Source organism: Drosophila ananassae, unplaced genomic scaffold (genome assembly GCF_017639315.1).
Source record: "Drosophila ananassae strain 14024-0371.13 unplaced genomic scaffold, ASM1763931v2 tig00000015, whole genome shotgun sequence".
Taxonomy (NCBI): Eukaryota; Metazoa; Arthropoda; class Insecta; order Diptera; family Drosophilidae; genus Drosophila; species Drosophila ananassae.
The window spans coordinates 644,475-659,146 of NW_025319112.1; the positions used below are offsets into that span (position 1 = coordinate 644,475).

At 41.1% G+C, this 14,672-nt stretch overlaps 1 long non-coding RNA gene across 1 annotated transcript; it reads left to right on the forward strand.

Moving 5' to 3' along the window:
* The first annotated feature begins 7,748 nt into the window (after window positions 1-7,748).
* On the forward strand, window positions 7,749-9,650 carry LOC123258282. Its single transcript, XR_006508011.1, has 3 exons — window positions 7,749-9,017; window positions 9,091-9,261; window positions 9,329-9,650. It is a non-coding gene; the product is annotated as an uncharacterized LOC123258282 (long non-coding RNA).
* The last annotated feature ends 5,022 nt before the right edge of the window (window positions 9,651-14,672 follow it).

The following is a 14,672-nucleotide window of genomic DNA, read 5'->3' on the forward strand; positions in this document are numbered from 1 at the left end:
GGCATTGACCGATATATCCAAGTAAAACGAAAGCTCAGTCCCCAGCCGAAAAAAAATGCTAACGCTGCAAAAGCAATGAAAGTCAACAATCAAGACGAACCGATTAATTCTCTGTCTGAAAACAGATTTTTTATATTAAGCGAAGACCGTAATAATGAAGAGAATACGGAAGTTCCCAAAGCCAAGCAAAAGCCGCCACCCATTTACATACGTGATCAAAACTGCAGCGATATGGTAAACTGTCTCGCTAAGCTAATTGGAAATAACAATTTTCATATAATGCTACTGACCAAGGGCAATATACGGGAGACAAAGCTCCAAGTCTACACGGAGGAAAATCATCGCTTAGCCACGAAATACCTATACGACAACCCGAAAAAATATTATTCCTACCAATTGAAGAGCAGCAAGGGCCTTCAAGTGGTCATAAAGGGTATTGAATCGTCGGTACCAACAAAAGAAATCATCGAAGCCCTTTCAAGCGCAGGTTTTAAAGTTAAGGGAGCCATTAATATCATCAACAGACAAAAAGTCCCCCAGCCTATGTTCAAAGTTGCGCAGCAACCTGAAACGAAAACAACTCCTAAAAATATGATTCATCCCATATACAAACTACAGTATCTTCTGCATAGAAGAATCACGGTAGAGGAACCTCATAAGCGCAACCAACCTCTACAGTGTTCAAACTGCCAAGAATATGGACACTCAAAGGCGTACTGCACCTTGCGTGCAGTCTGTGTGGCGTGTGGCGGCCTCCATGACATTGCCTTCTGTACCATAAATAAAACCCACCATAACTCTAAGAAATGTGGCAACTGCGGTGGAAATCATACTGCCAATTACAGGGGATGCCCAGTTTATAAAGACCTAAAATATCGTATGAATACAAAAAAAACCCTTACAACAACGTTCGTTTGCCATTCACACTAACCACCAACCCACTACGGCATCTTTGACTACACCTAGAGTTTCTTTCTCTAGCGCTCTACGATGGCCAGGACTACTAAATAGTGTCGGCTCAGCACCACTGGAACCTGAAACTATAGGATATCCACCTCCACCTACGGGTACTACGAGGGAAGGAGAAGGCCAAGAATCTGCAACCCCCGAAATAAAGCGTAATGTTGTCCACACTTATAAGTTTAATGGTCACAATGCAAAATAATATGCAGGAGCTCATGCGAAACCTAAATCGACTAATGGAGCTTTTAGTCAAACAAAAATCCAATTAGATGGCTTATTTCAGAATCTGTCTATGGAATGCTAACGGCGTTTCAAAGCGCAAAAAAGAACTTAAGACATTTCTTGATGATAATAATATCGATATTATGCTCCTCTCCGAAACTCATCTAACGAACAAAAACAACTTCTATCTGACTGGCTATATATTTCATGCAACAAATCATTCAGATGGGAAGGCTCATGGAGGAACTGGGATCCTCATAAAGCAGCGCATAAAACACCATTCACTCCAACTAGTTGCTACAAATTCCTTGCAGTCAACTTCAATACGAATTTAGACCGTGGGAGGTCATCTAAACCTAGCTGCAATATACTGCCCACCACGTTTCTGCATATCTGATATGGAGTTTATGCAATTCTTTGATACACTAGGCGATTGCTTTATAGCAGGCGGCGACTACAATGCCAAGCACCCTCACTGGGGTTCTCGCCTAACCAACCCAAAGGGTAGACAACTATACCACGCTTTGATACAGCCAGGAAATAAACTAGACTTTCTATCACCGGGAAAGCCTACATACTGGCCAGCGGACCCACGGAAGAAACCAGACCTAATTGACTTTGCGATCACTAAAAAAATTCCACGAAGCATCATTCGAGCCGAACCTTTGGATGACCTATCGTCTGACCATTCAGTTGTCCTTCTTCATCTACTTCAACATGCCGAATTACAAAATAATCAAATTTATCTCACATCAAAAAGGACAAACTGGCTTAGGTACAAAAAGTACATAAGCCCTCACATAAACATAAGACCGTCAATTAACTGTAGCAAGGACATTCAAGATGCAGTCAACCACCTGGAAGACATGATGACCTCAGTAGCAAAGCTCTCGACTCCTGCGACCACAGAAAAACCTCCATACTCCGCCACAAATTCCTATATAAAAAATCTAGTCCGAGAAAAGCGGCAGCTCCGCCGTGAATGGCAGGCACACAGATCCCCTTCTTCAAAGGAAAGGATAAAAACAGCGATACGAAGGCTCACAAAGGTCCTACGGAGCAGAGAAGAACTTGCTCAAAAATCATACATTGAACAGCTTTCCCCAAAAAGTACCAGGTGTCCTCTATGGAAAGCCCATCCTAACTTAGCCGCCCATAGAAGCAGATATGCCCCTTCGAAAACCAGATGGATCTTGGGCGCGCAGCGATGAAGATAAAACAAGCGTCTTCGCAAGTCACCTTTGTAAAGTTTTTACTCCAAATCAAGCAGCCTCTCCTTTCATTCTTCCAGAGCTACCAATTCCAGATCCAATCCCAGCTATAGAATTTCAAACAACTGAAATCACTAAGGTCATCAAAGAGCACCTCAAGCAAAGTAAGTCTCCAGGGTATGACCTCATTGCGCCGAAAATGATTATGGAGCTCCCTGCGTTCGCCATCAATTATATAAAAATTCTATTTAACTCTATTACAAAGCTTGGCCACTTCCCCCAACAATGGAAAAAATCCATTATAATAATGATACCGAAACCATGGAAAGACAAAGCTTTGGGCTCTTCATATAGACCAATAAGTCTACTTTCATGCTTATCAAAGTTTTTTGAGAAACTTCTACTGCTCCGTGTCACGCCTCATATGACTTCTATATAATATGACTTCTATATAAAATAATCCCTGATCCCTGATCCCAATTTGGCTTCCGAGGATAGCATGGCACCATAGAGCAGGTGAACCTTATCACATCTGAAATTTGAACCGCCTATGAACAGCGAGAATACTGTTCTGCTATATTTCTGGACATATCCCAGGCATTTAACCGAGTCTGGCTGCAAGGACTTATGTATAAAATAAAACTATAACTCCCACAAAACTGTCATGAGCTGCTCAAACATACCTACTTAATCGAGTGTTCACTGCAAAAAAAAAAAACTTTACAACAGAAGAGTTCGAAATTAAGGCGGGCGTACCCCAAGAAAGCGTCCTCGGCCCCACCCTATATCTTCTATATACAGCAGATATTCCAACAGACCAGCATCTAACTATGTCAACATTTGCCGATGATACAGCCATACTAAAAAGATCTAAATGCCCGCTGGAGGCATCCAGAAGCCTCTCCTCTCACTTTGCACTAATAGAAAAGTGGATGGCGGACTGGCGTATAAAGATAAACGGTGAAAAATCTAAACACATTACCTTTACTCTCAACAGACAAAACTGCCCCGCTCCAACTCTAAACAATACCATAGTCCCCTCTGTGAATGAGGTCACATATCTCGGCGTCCACCTGGACAGGCGTCTTACATGGAAAAAACATATTGAAGCGAAACGGGACCAATTAAGACATAAATCCAGAGGACTGCACTGGCTTATCAATCCTCGTTCCCCACTTCTACTGGAATATAAAGTACTACTCTACAATTCAGTCATAAAGCCTATCTGGAAGTATGGCTCCGAACTGGGGCAATGTAAGCAGTAGCAATATAGACGTTATCCAAAGGGCACAGTCTAAAGTGCAAAGAACCATCACAGGAGCTCCATGGTATATTCGCAATGAAGATATCCATAGAGACCTAGGTATACCTCTCGTCCAAGTCGAAATTTCTCAACTCCAGGAAAAATACAAAAGGAAACTCTCCACGCACCAAAATCCTCTAGTCAGATAGCTAAACCAAGTTAGTCAACAATCCCGATTAAGAAGAAATGACCTTCCAGCCCGTTGACATCGGAGGCCCCATAGTATAGATGTTTACAAAGATAAATAATTATGTATTAGATTAAGATTTTTAAAATTGTTGTTAGTCTCTTAATAAGATAAGATCCAACAAATAAAAGATAAAAGTATAAAAAAAAAAAAAAAACGAATGCAGTTCGCTCAACCGATTCGGGGTGAATTGGCACCTGATAGAAGCCACTGGCCATGTCTAGGCTAGAGAAATATTTACCGCCGTGCAGGCGATCTATTTGGTCTGATATTAATGGCAAGGGGTATCTATCTGACACAGTATTTTCGTTGAGTTCTCGATAATCTATGCATAGTCTGTCACTGCCGTCCTTCTTTTTTACAAGTAACATTGGACTAGAGAAAGGGAAGCTACTTGGTCTAATTACGTTGGATTCTGGAATTTGCTGAATCTTTTCTCTTACTATTTCTTTCTCACTCTCGCTAAGACGATATGGTCGGGTCTGTACTGTCCAGTATGTCGTTTAATTTTAACTTATCACTATTACTTAACTCGAAATTAACATTAATTTTATGATCTATCGCATTTACATTTTTATCGTTATTTAGAGATAATACGGGTTGAGTTCTGTACATATCGAATCTATCTCTTTCTAAAGTTACTCCAAACCCAAGCTCAAAATATACTATTATTAGTTATTAGTATACTATACTAATAACTCCGTGCCAGCATGGCTTTATGAAGCGCCGCTCCACCACTACCAACTTATTGGAGCTAACATCTTTTATCACGGATGGCTTCCGGAATGGCTTACAAACAGACGTCATATACACTGACTTCAGTAAAGCATTTGACTCTGTTAACCATTCGCTTCTTATAAGTAAACTCAGTCTTTTGTGATTCCCAACTGATCTTCTTATGTGGATTTCGAGCTACTTATCCGGGAGAACCCAATGTGTTTTCTTTAAAGATGTTATCTCGCGTGTAGTCCGCGCCACATCGGGGGTGCCCCAAGGAAGCCATCTTGGACCCCTACTTTTTACTCTGTTTATTAACGACTTGCCCCTTGCCTTAACTAATTCACTTGTACTTAATTACGCTGATGACGTTAAGCTATGCCTTCAGTATAAATTCACTAGCGCCCAGTCTAGACTTCAATCCGATTTGGATAAACTTCAAAATTGGTGTTTAGCAAATAACCTAAAGCTTAATGGATCGAAATGTAAACTTATGTCTTTTTACCGATCTAGTCCTCACCAGGCTATGTACTTTCTCTATGGGAACGCCTTAGAACGATTAACTCAGGTTAACGATCTAGGTGTCCTATTAGATTTGAAACTTCAATTTACCGACCATATATCCACCATGGTTAATAAATCTATGAGTGTGCTTGGTTTTATTAAAAGATGGTCAAAAGAATTTAATGACCCGTACATAACTAAAACGTTATGTACATCACTGGTCCGTCCGATTCTTGAGTATGGATCGTGTGTCTGGAGTCCTCAATATGGAGTACACCAAGATCACATTGAATCTGACAAAAAAACTTCCTTACTTTTGCTCTTAGGGGACTTAATTGGGATGCAAATCTTTACCTCCCCTCTTATCATAGTAGACTTTTACTAATCAACTTACCAACATTAACAAATCGTAGAACGATGCTGGGTGTCATGTTTCTATATAATCTTATTTATGGAAATATAGACAGCCAGCATTTACTAACACGTTTAAACTTTAACATTCCTAGTAGAAGGACCAGAAACTTTCGTCCTCTACTCCTCAGCCATTGTAGTTCGACATATGCCCAACACGATCCGCTCAGGGTATTATGTTCGGACTACAATGGTCTCTACCACATCTTATCACTTTGCTCTACTAACAATCTTAAATCGCAATCTTAATATGCAACACTCTTCCTCGTAATATCTTTCTCCTAATCCTCGCTTATCTATCTCGGATCTATTCCCGCGATTCGAGCCGTACGTTACGCGGCAGCGTCCCTCGGTCGGTTGGACGGGAGGTGGGCTGTACGTATGCAGTGGGAACCGCGCAAAAAAAAAAAAAAAAATGTCTTGTCCAATTATCATATCATATTTAAGGCCCTTATTGTCTACTACGTGAAATGACAATTCAAAATTAAACTCAGAAATTTGTATGGTGGACAGAATTTGCATATTGCTCTTGACAATATTGTCGCCTATGCCTCTCAAAACAACCATGTTATTGATTCTTTTACCGGTCAGCTTGGCGCCGACTGTTTCTTTTACCAAAGAGCAATGGAAACTTCTAACCAAATTGAATTGTAGTCCCGTTAGGCTGATGTACTGCGCAAATTCTTCTTTCGTTGCTGCTTCGGCTCGCTGTTGCTGTTCGCCTCGTACACACTGACGCGATATGTCCAACCACACTTGAAACAAGTTACTGTTGATCTCTTTCGTGCCATCGTTGTTCTGTTGTTGCTTTGGCCTGGTCTAGTCTCGTCTCGTTCTTCTATTCTCCTCTTGCGACACTCCATTGCCTTATGTCCAAGTTTCCCGCAATTATGGCATCTAATCGGCGTCTGCATTTTGAATCTCTTCTTTTCGAGTCCCTCTGCTCCAGAATTTGGGATGGGGGTCAATTTGGGATGCATGATATGGCGATCTCCTCATGGGTCATTGATTTCCACTTGGTCAATAATGATGTAATTAGGCGACTGGATTACACTAATTGAGCAACACTGCTGCCGGCGTCTCGTTGCCTTCGTAGCGTTCCATAAATAATTCTCGGAATTGCGACCAGCTCATTCCAGGAAAACAAATTTGCGACAGCCACTGCGATGCACTACCGAGCAGCGATTTGCTGAGCGTCATCACCAAGGATGCACCTTCTTCTTAAAATCATATCCGCCGTTTTGCACTATGCGGCCGCGTCGGCTTCTGCAGCTTCGGGGTTAAATGTCGGTAACATCGCGGATGCGGCGCGCGTGTCAGGTTGCGGTGTTGCTTTTAGTAGTTCGGTTAACACTCTATTTTGCGATTCTAATAGTCTGCGCCAGCTATTTTCCAAGTTATCTTGTAGGGGCGGTGATCCCACTTCTGATGTCGGGAAATGGAGGTCGTTTTTCTCAGCCATTTTCCATTTCACCACGCGCAGCGAGTCGCAACGATATTCTTTTATGACCGTTCACTTCGGATGGCTGCTCTTGATTGCCTTCCCTTTCCTTTTCCTTCTTTCCATCATTGCGCAACGCTTAGCAGGGCTTTACTCTCATTCCCTACAGCGCTCTTATTCAAATAAGCTTCACTCTCTTCATTCTCTCTTCATTTGCAATGCTATATTATTTTTATAGCTCTCTTAGACTATACACTTAACTTATAATCAATCAGTAAATAATATTTTAAATTAAATCTAACTCATCTCCTACATGTACATAAGATATTTTTAATCTGTACCAAGTCCCATCTTTCTAACTTAAAAGACACCAAAGTTATGCCAATTCCGATCGTTCTATGACAGCTATAGGATATAGTCGGCCGATCCTTGCGAAATTTGGCAGATCGTATAAGTTTGCCCAAAAAGGAATCCATTGAAACTCCCATCCTTCTAACTTGCAAAACAACGAAGTTATGGTATTTCCGATCAATCAGTTATATGGCAGCTATAGGATATAGTCGACCGATCCCGGCCGTTCCGACTTATGTACTGCCTGCAACAGAAAGAAAGGTGTGTGCAAAGTTTCAACTCGATAGCTCTAAAACTGAGAGCCTAGTTTCGTAGAAACAGACGGACATGCTTATATCGACTCAGGATGTGATCCTGATCAAGAATATATATACTTTATAGGGTCGGAGATGTCTCCTTCATTGCGTTGCACACTTTTGACCAAAATTATAATACCCTCTGCAAGGGTATAAAAACTATCGCGATTTCGATATTTGGGTAAAAAAAAATAACGATATAAACATATGATTTAAAAAATATATATCGATATAGGATCGATCAACAACCCTACAATATTTTCGTCACTTGTATTTTTGTTGTATTTATGGGTGCTTGGATCTCAGTGAGCCATCCCATTTGGCACATAGACTCCTAAAGATCAACTCGACTATATAGCCGTCCGCTCATTTTTTTGTTGTATTTCAATAAATTGCTCATTAAATAATTTATCAGAACATTATTAATGGTTTAAGTTTGACTCCAAAGGGTTTGGGTCCACAGCTTAACAAAGCGCAGGCTAATAACGAGGCAGTAATGGGCGAAGGCTCTAGCTACTTCGGGAGAACTAATTGTGGAATTACGATTAGGACATTTCTATGCTGGAAAAAGTCCCAACATCCTGCCGCCGTTGAAAGTTCCGCTTTTATCAAAACTTTGAAGGAAGATGGAACAGATCGATCAGGGTCCTAGACCAGAGATGATTGCATGAGGAATGGCAGGTTCATGAGGCCTTTAAGGATAGAGTTGTGAGAGCACTTTTCGGTTGATACAATCGTGAAAAACTTCAGCACCATTATAAGTGTGTAGGTTAGAGACAAGAATTGCGACGCTCACTGAGATGCATCTGGACACGTAATTTTTACTGCTAAAAACCGGTTGAATAGGCAATTTAACTGGCTGTGAATTTGGTTAGTTTTGGTTTGGTCCTTATTGGCAATGTTTTTTTTTTATGTATAGTACTTCTTATCATTGTGTTAGGTGCTAGTGCGAGGGTCTCCCTGCCTTCGGTATGCTGTGGAGGTTAACGGATTGTTGCTCCTGTTTGTGAAATTCTTTTGAGAGTTTCCGTCTTCATTTCTGTTAGTAATAAGCTCATTTCTAGGTCATGCTGATTTGAAGCTGGAGGGTCGGCTGGTTTTTCTGAACGCATATTAATGACCGGGCACTCCAGAGACACGAATTCCATGGCATGTGCTGCTCATCCTTCGATTTCCCTGACATGAAATGTACAGTCGCATTGTACACAGCTACGGCACATGATTACTTGCATGTTTGTTCCCTTGTTGTACCCGTTATCGGATGACTCCTGAGTTTGCAGGTAGTCCCTATCTTACTTTTGAATTTCGGCATTACGAAGAGGACAAGGTCTTGTTTGCGAATTAAATTGAAGTTTTTATCAAATACCAACATAAAGCCGTATTGTTACGCGTTGTGCAGTGCCATATTTGGGTGAGCAGAAAACTGATTTATTTAATTTTCGGACTTAAAAAAATTTCACTATCGAAAATGTTAAATATTTTAGGCAAGGATAAAACCCGCAATCACACATGAAGATCAATCTATAAAACCAGCTAAGTGATCCCATAGAATGCAGAAATTACCAGGATTATGAACACCAACAGATACTTCGCCAAAGTAGAAACTAGAGACTTTAACACGCGACATACGTACTGGGACTTTCTGAATCCGAAAGGTAGAGCATTATTCGAAACAATAGTAAAAGTGATAAACAAACTGCATTTTGTGTCTCGTTCTTTTAGACCCACAGCTTAACTTTGTGGAGAACATCAATATCTTTACTATCACTATGGAATCAGTAATTGTCGCAGCAGCAAAAATTGTAACACCAAGGAGCACATACGAATCGCGAAATCTACTAGCCTGGCCCGCAAATAAACACAGCGACACCATCGACTCTGTCGGACCACCCAGAACTGAACCTACGCGTTGCTCCATCGCTGTCACGATCACTGTCGACGTTGCTGCTGCTGGCGTGCCTCGATGTCATTGGTAGCTGATGTTGTTGCTGTAACTTTGCTCCTAATTGGTCAATAAAACTGCATTGTGTTGTTGGTAGATGCACTTGCCGTTGGATTCACTGAGCTTGCCATATATTTTGGCGTATTCTTTCTTTTGGCTTTCTCATGATCCCAAGCATATTCAATGCTTACTCAGGGAACGTGTGACCCTTATTGGGGCCACGCCATCGTTTTGCATCCGCTGCACGGTGCACTCGATGTGGTTGCATAAGCTCTATTGCTGTTGTTGTGAAGAACTTGTGCGCGTGTGAATGGACTTAATTTTTATACCCTTGCAGAGGGTATTATAATTTTGGTCAAAAGTGTGCAACGCAGTGAAGGAGATATTTAGTATTTGAAATATGGACTTAATTTTTATACCCTTGCAGAGGGTATTATAATTTTGGTCAAAAGTGTGCAACGCAGTGAAGGAGACATCTCCGACCCTATAAAGTACATATATTCTTGATCAGGATCACCGCCTGAGTCAATATGAGCATGTCCGTCTGTCCGTCTGTCTGTCGGTTTCTACCCAAACTAGTCTCTCAGTTTTAAAGCTATCGAGTTGAAACTTTGCACACATCCTTCTTTTTTTGCAGGTAGTACATAAGTCGGAACGGCCGGGATCGGTCGACTATATCCTATAGCTGCCATATAACTGATTGATCGGAAATAACTTCGTTGTTTTTTAAGATAGAGGGTTGGGACTTTCTACACATGTTATATTTGACCAACATATCTTATGTACAAAATTTCATAAGGATCGGCCGACCATATCTTATAGCTGTCATTCAATGATCGGAATTGGCATAACTTTGGTGTCTTTTAAGTTAGAAAGATGGGACTTGGTACTGATTCTATTTTGCACAAAATAATCTGATTTGCCAAATTTTATAAGGATATATCTAATAATATAAGATGCGTTGCGCCACCTAGCGGACTGCGACTCAACTGCAAGGGTATATAAACTTCGGCTCCGCCCGAAGTTAGCTTTCCTTTCTTGTTTTTTAGTAATTTAGTTTTATTTAGTATTTGAAATATTTGGTGTTATGTATTTTGGTGTATATCTAGAACAAGATAATCTTCCGAGTCGATATCAGCATGTCCATCTGTCTGTCTGTTATAAAGCTATAGACTTTGCACACATCCCTCATTCATCATTCAACAACACCTCAACATCATTTTTCCTTTGCACGTAGTATAAAGCCGGGATTGACCACTAAATTCTATGGCTGCCACATAACTGATTGATCGGAAACGGCATAACTGTGTTTTTTTTTTGTATAGATTGGGACTTTTTACAGATTTAATTTTTGTCAACATTATTCGATTGACCAAATTTCTCAATAATCGGCAAAATTGATTGAGCTGCCATTGGACCTTTTTCTTTCAAATCTTGAATACGTGTCGATTGACACATCATCGGGATGGTTGATTCCATTCTGTACCAATCTTATTCAAAACAATAAAGGAAAGCAAACTTCGGGCGGAGCCGAAGTTGATATACCCATGCAGTAAGGTAGCAGCTTATATTACTATATATGTATGTAGCAGATCGTATATAGTTAGCCGATCCTTATCAGAATATCACCACCAAATACATTTTCTAATAAAAATGATGGAAACAGCCCCATGCATTTTTAAAAATATCAAGGTTGTTGCAATTCCAATCGTTCAGTTTTATGACAGCTATAGAATATAGTCGGGCGATCCTTATAAAATTTGACAAATCAGATTATTATGCCCAAATTATGCCCAAAATCTGTACCAAGTCCAATCTTGCTAACTTAAAAAACACCAAAGTTATGCCAATTCCGATCGTTCTATGACAGCTGTAGTATATAGGCGGCCGATCCTTATGAAATTTGGTACATACCATATTATATCGTATATAATACATACCAAATCCCAACTCTCTAACTTAAAAAACACCCAAGGCATTTCCGATCGTTCAGTTAATAGGATAGGACAGCTATAGGATGTAGTCGACCGATCCCGGTGTTCCGATTTATATACTACCTGCAAGAAAAATAAGGATGAATGCAAAGTTTCAACTCGATAGCTCTAAAACTGAGATACAAGTTTGAGTAGAAACGGACATGCTTATGGCACCATCTTGTATAAGATCTATTTTTTATTTTTATACCTTTGCAGAGGTTCAAAAGTATGCAACGAAGTAAAGGAGACATCTCCGATATACCAACAGAACTTCCCAGTTCAACAGGCAAGCTAACACGGCAGCGTCGGATGGGCCAGCGCGGCAGTGTTTAGAAGGTACGGAAGAAAAAAAATGCGTCAAATGCAGACGGCATGCGGGTCAGCAGCAGAGGAACCAGCACGGCGGCGCGCACGGAAGAAGGAGAAAGAGGAATCACCGTGGAACGTAACGGTCCCGGCCGGGCCTCCGCGGCCGTGCTCGAATGTTATAGGAGACAGCGGGGACGGCGGGGAACGAAGCGGCCCGCGACTGCGCAGCTGTGTTTATAAAAATGCAGAAAACACAGAAATGCATTGGGAATGACCAGGAGGGGGCGCAACAACAATATGGTTCGGAGGCCCAGGGAGGGCTGTAAAGAAAGCCCGCCGATAGAAAGGCGGCGGGATTGGAGAAAGTTAACGGCGAGAAACGGAGGAGCAACGGATTAACGGCAGGAAGCGAGAGTTGCAAGGAGTAACGGGCGCCTCAGGCACTATATAAGGAGGGTTCCTGGAGCCAATCGGGACCGAGTCTTCTAGGGAATCTGGAAGAGTTGAGTGAAAGACTCCCCGTGGGTAAGTCCAACGGCTGTACGCGAGTCATCGAACAAGGATAAGTCAAGGAGCAAGTGGGAAAAGAATCAAGGATCCGCGGTGGAACTGAAGCCCAAGCGTAAATCGAGTTGGGTTGGCTTATTCCCGGACACGACAGGTATCCTGGTGTCATAGCAATAGCGACTGATCGGTCTGGCGTACGCCTTATCGATTTCAGACCGTTACGACCAGGTGTGATACAGTAAAGCGATGGGTAGCCAGCTCGGGAACCCAAGCCCAATAATAAAACCATACAGGGACAAGCCGGTCAGGTCAAGAGACTCCTGATCCAGGCGCTGTGCGACGTACGCATGCCGGGGGCGTGTCCTCTGGGGAAGGCTTTGGGGGGGCGTGTGTATTGGCACCAACACGGAACGGTGGCCGGGGAACGACGGGAGGACGAGCGGCCGATTGGCTGAGCCGAGCATCCGGGGAGATTCACCCTTTTTAAACATTATACAAATAAAGGGGATATTTGTGAAACGAAACACCATGTTTTATTTCTGGGCTCGGGCAGTCACGTCGAATCTATAAATTCGGTGGAACGATCCATAAACTCTGTGGGCTAGCCGCGGCATTTGTTGCGAGCACCAACCAGTAAAAACAGTTCGTTACAAGACTCTAGCCTTGTAGGAATTTTTCCTTCAAAAACCTTTACTGTCGTTCAACAAAGTTACGAACACGACGTGGTTATTATTTCGCGCAAAGTTTGTTATTTCTGCAACGGATTTTTCAATAATTTATTTTAAAAAAGTATTATCAGTACGTACTCCCTTCGGAACAGTAACATTACCTAAAAAATTATGGATAGACTACGAAAGGGTACAGATAAGGCCGTCTGTCCGCTATTAGTTATCTTCATAATAATTAACCACAAACTCAACACATAAATAATTATTTTAAAATACCCTACTCTAAAAGCCGACAAAACGATATTGCTCCCCATTTAAACTTTAGTTTTTAACTATAAGCTACCATTATATACATAATTTAATTAATTCATATTTTTCAAATTAGCTACGGAGATTTGTGGTATATGGACAGAAGGACAGCAGAATAATTTTAGTGTTCCAGCTACAATTTTAACTGTTAATGACTATTATGATTATATACGACAATGTATTTAAAGAATATGTACATAAGTATTAACGATGAAAATATTACAAAAATAGTTCTTGTTAAATTTGATTTATCAATGGTTGAGGATTTAACATCAAGCGGCGAGAAATCGTTTGAAAAATTTGTTAGAAAGTCCTTGCGATGTATTATGTCGGATAAAGTTGCTGTCCAATTTTTAGGGAGAGGGACCGAAAGGGAAAAATGCATAAGAGGATTACGAATAATTTAAGGAATGAGCAGTAAGTTTAACAAAAAGAATTCATAAAGCGGGTCTTTCAGTATGCCCCAGGACCAAGCAAAGGCCAAACGTGATTAAAATAAATAATTTAACTTTTAAATAATAAATAATAATTTTAAAATGTTCGAATGTTATTGAAATTTAAACTGGAATTAATAAGTCGATGAGGGTTCCATGCGAACATTTTGTGAATTCGCTTCGTATCCGATTCCGGACCATGGGTGAACATTTTGGGAATTCGCTGCGTATGCGATGCCGGACCATAGGCGAATATTTTGTAATTTCGCTTCGAATCCGATACCAGAACATAAGCGAACAATTTGTGACTTTGCTTACAGTCCGATGCAGGGACCAAGATGAAAATTTTGTGAATTCGCTTCGTATCCGTGTGGCTCTTTTGATAATTCCCTGTCGGTTCATTTTTGATCCGAAAACGAATTCACGTAAGACGTTCGCTTCTGAAGAGCTCTGCTGCCCCAAACTGAGCGACAAGTAATTCGTTTAGAAGCCGTTCTCGGACGTTTTTTTCGCTTGAAGTATGGATCCGATTGCGAATGGTTAGATTGCTGGGAATTCACTCGGATAGCAACCGGACTAGAACAGTGGTAAAAAAAACTTTTTAAGCTCAATTTTCTTGCATGCAACTCGAATACACACGAATATTTCCAAAAAATACAAAGTGCGAACAGGATGAGAACAAAGGTATTACTGCTCTGCTATCCTTCTAGTCCAAAATTATTACTTAACGCCATCATTATACCATCCAAAAACGACATCACATATCTCGGTGTATACCTAATCAGCTTACTTTCTTGAAGGAAGTTCATAGGACCGATGCGCGAACAACTAAAACACAAATCTTAAAGTACATTGGCTGCTAAGATAGCGCTCTTAACCGTAAGGAGTACCGTATAATACAAATTAATGCTCTGGGGGAGT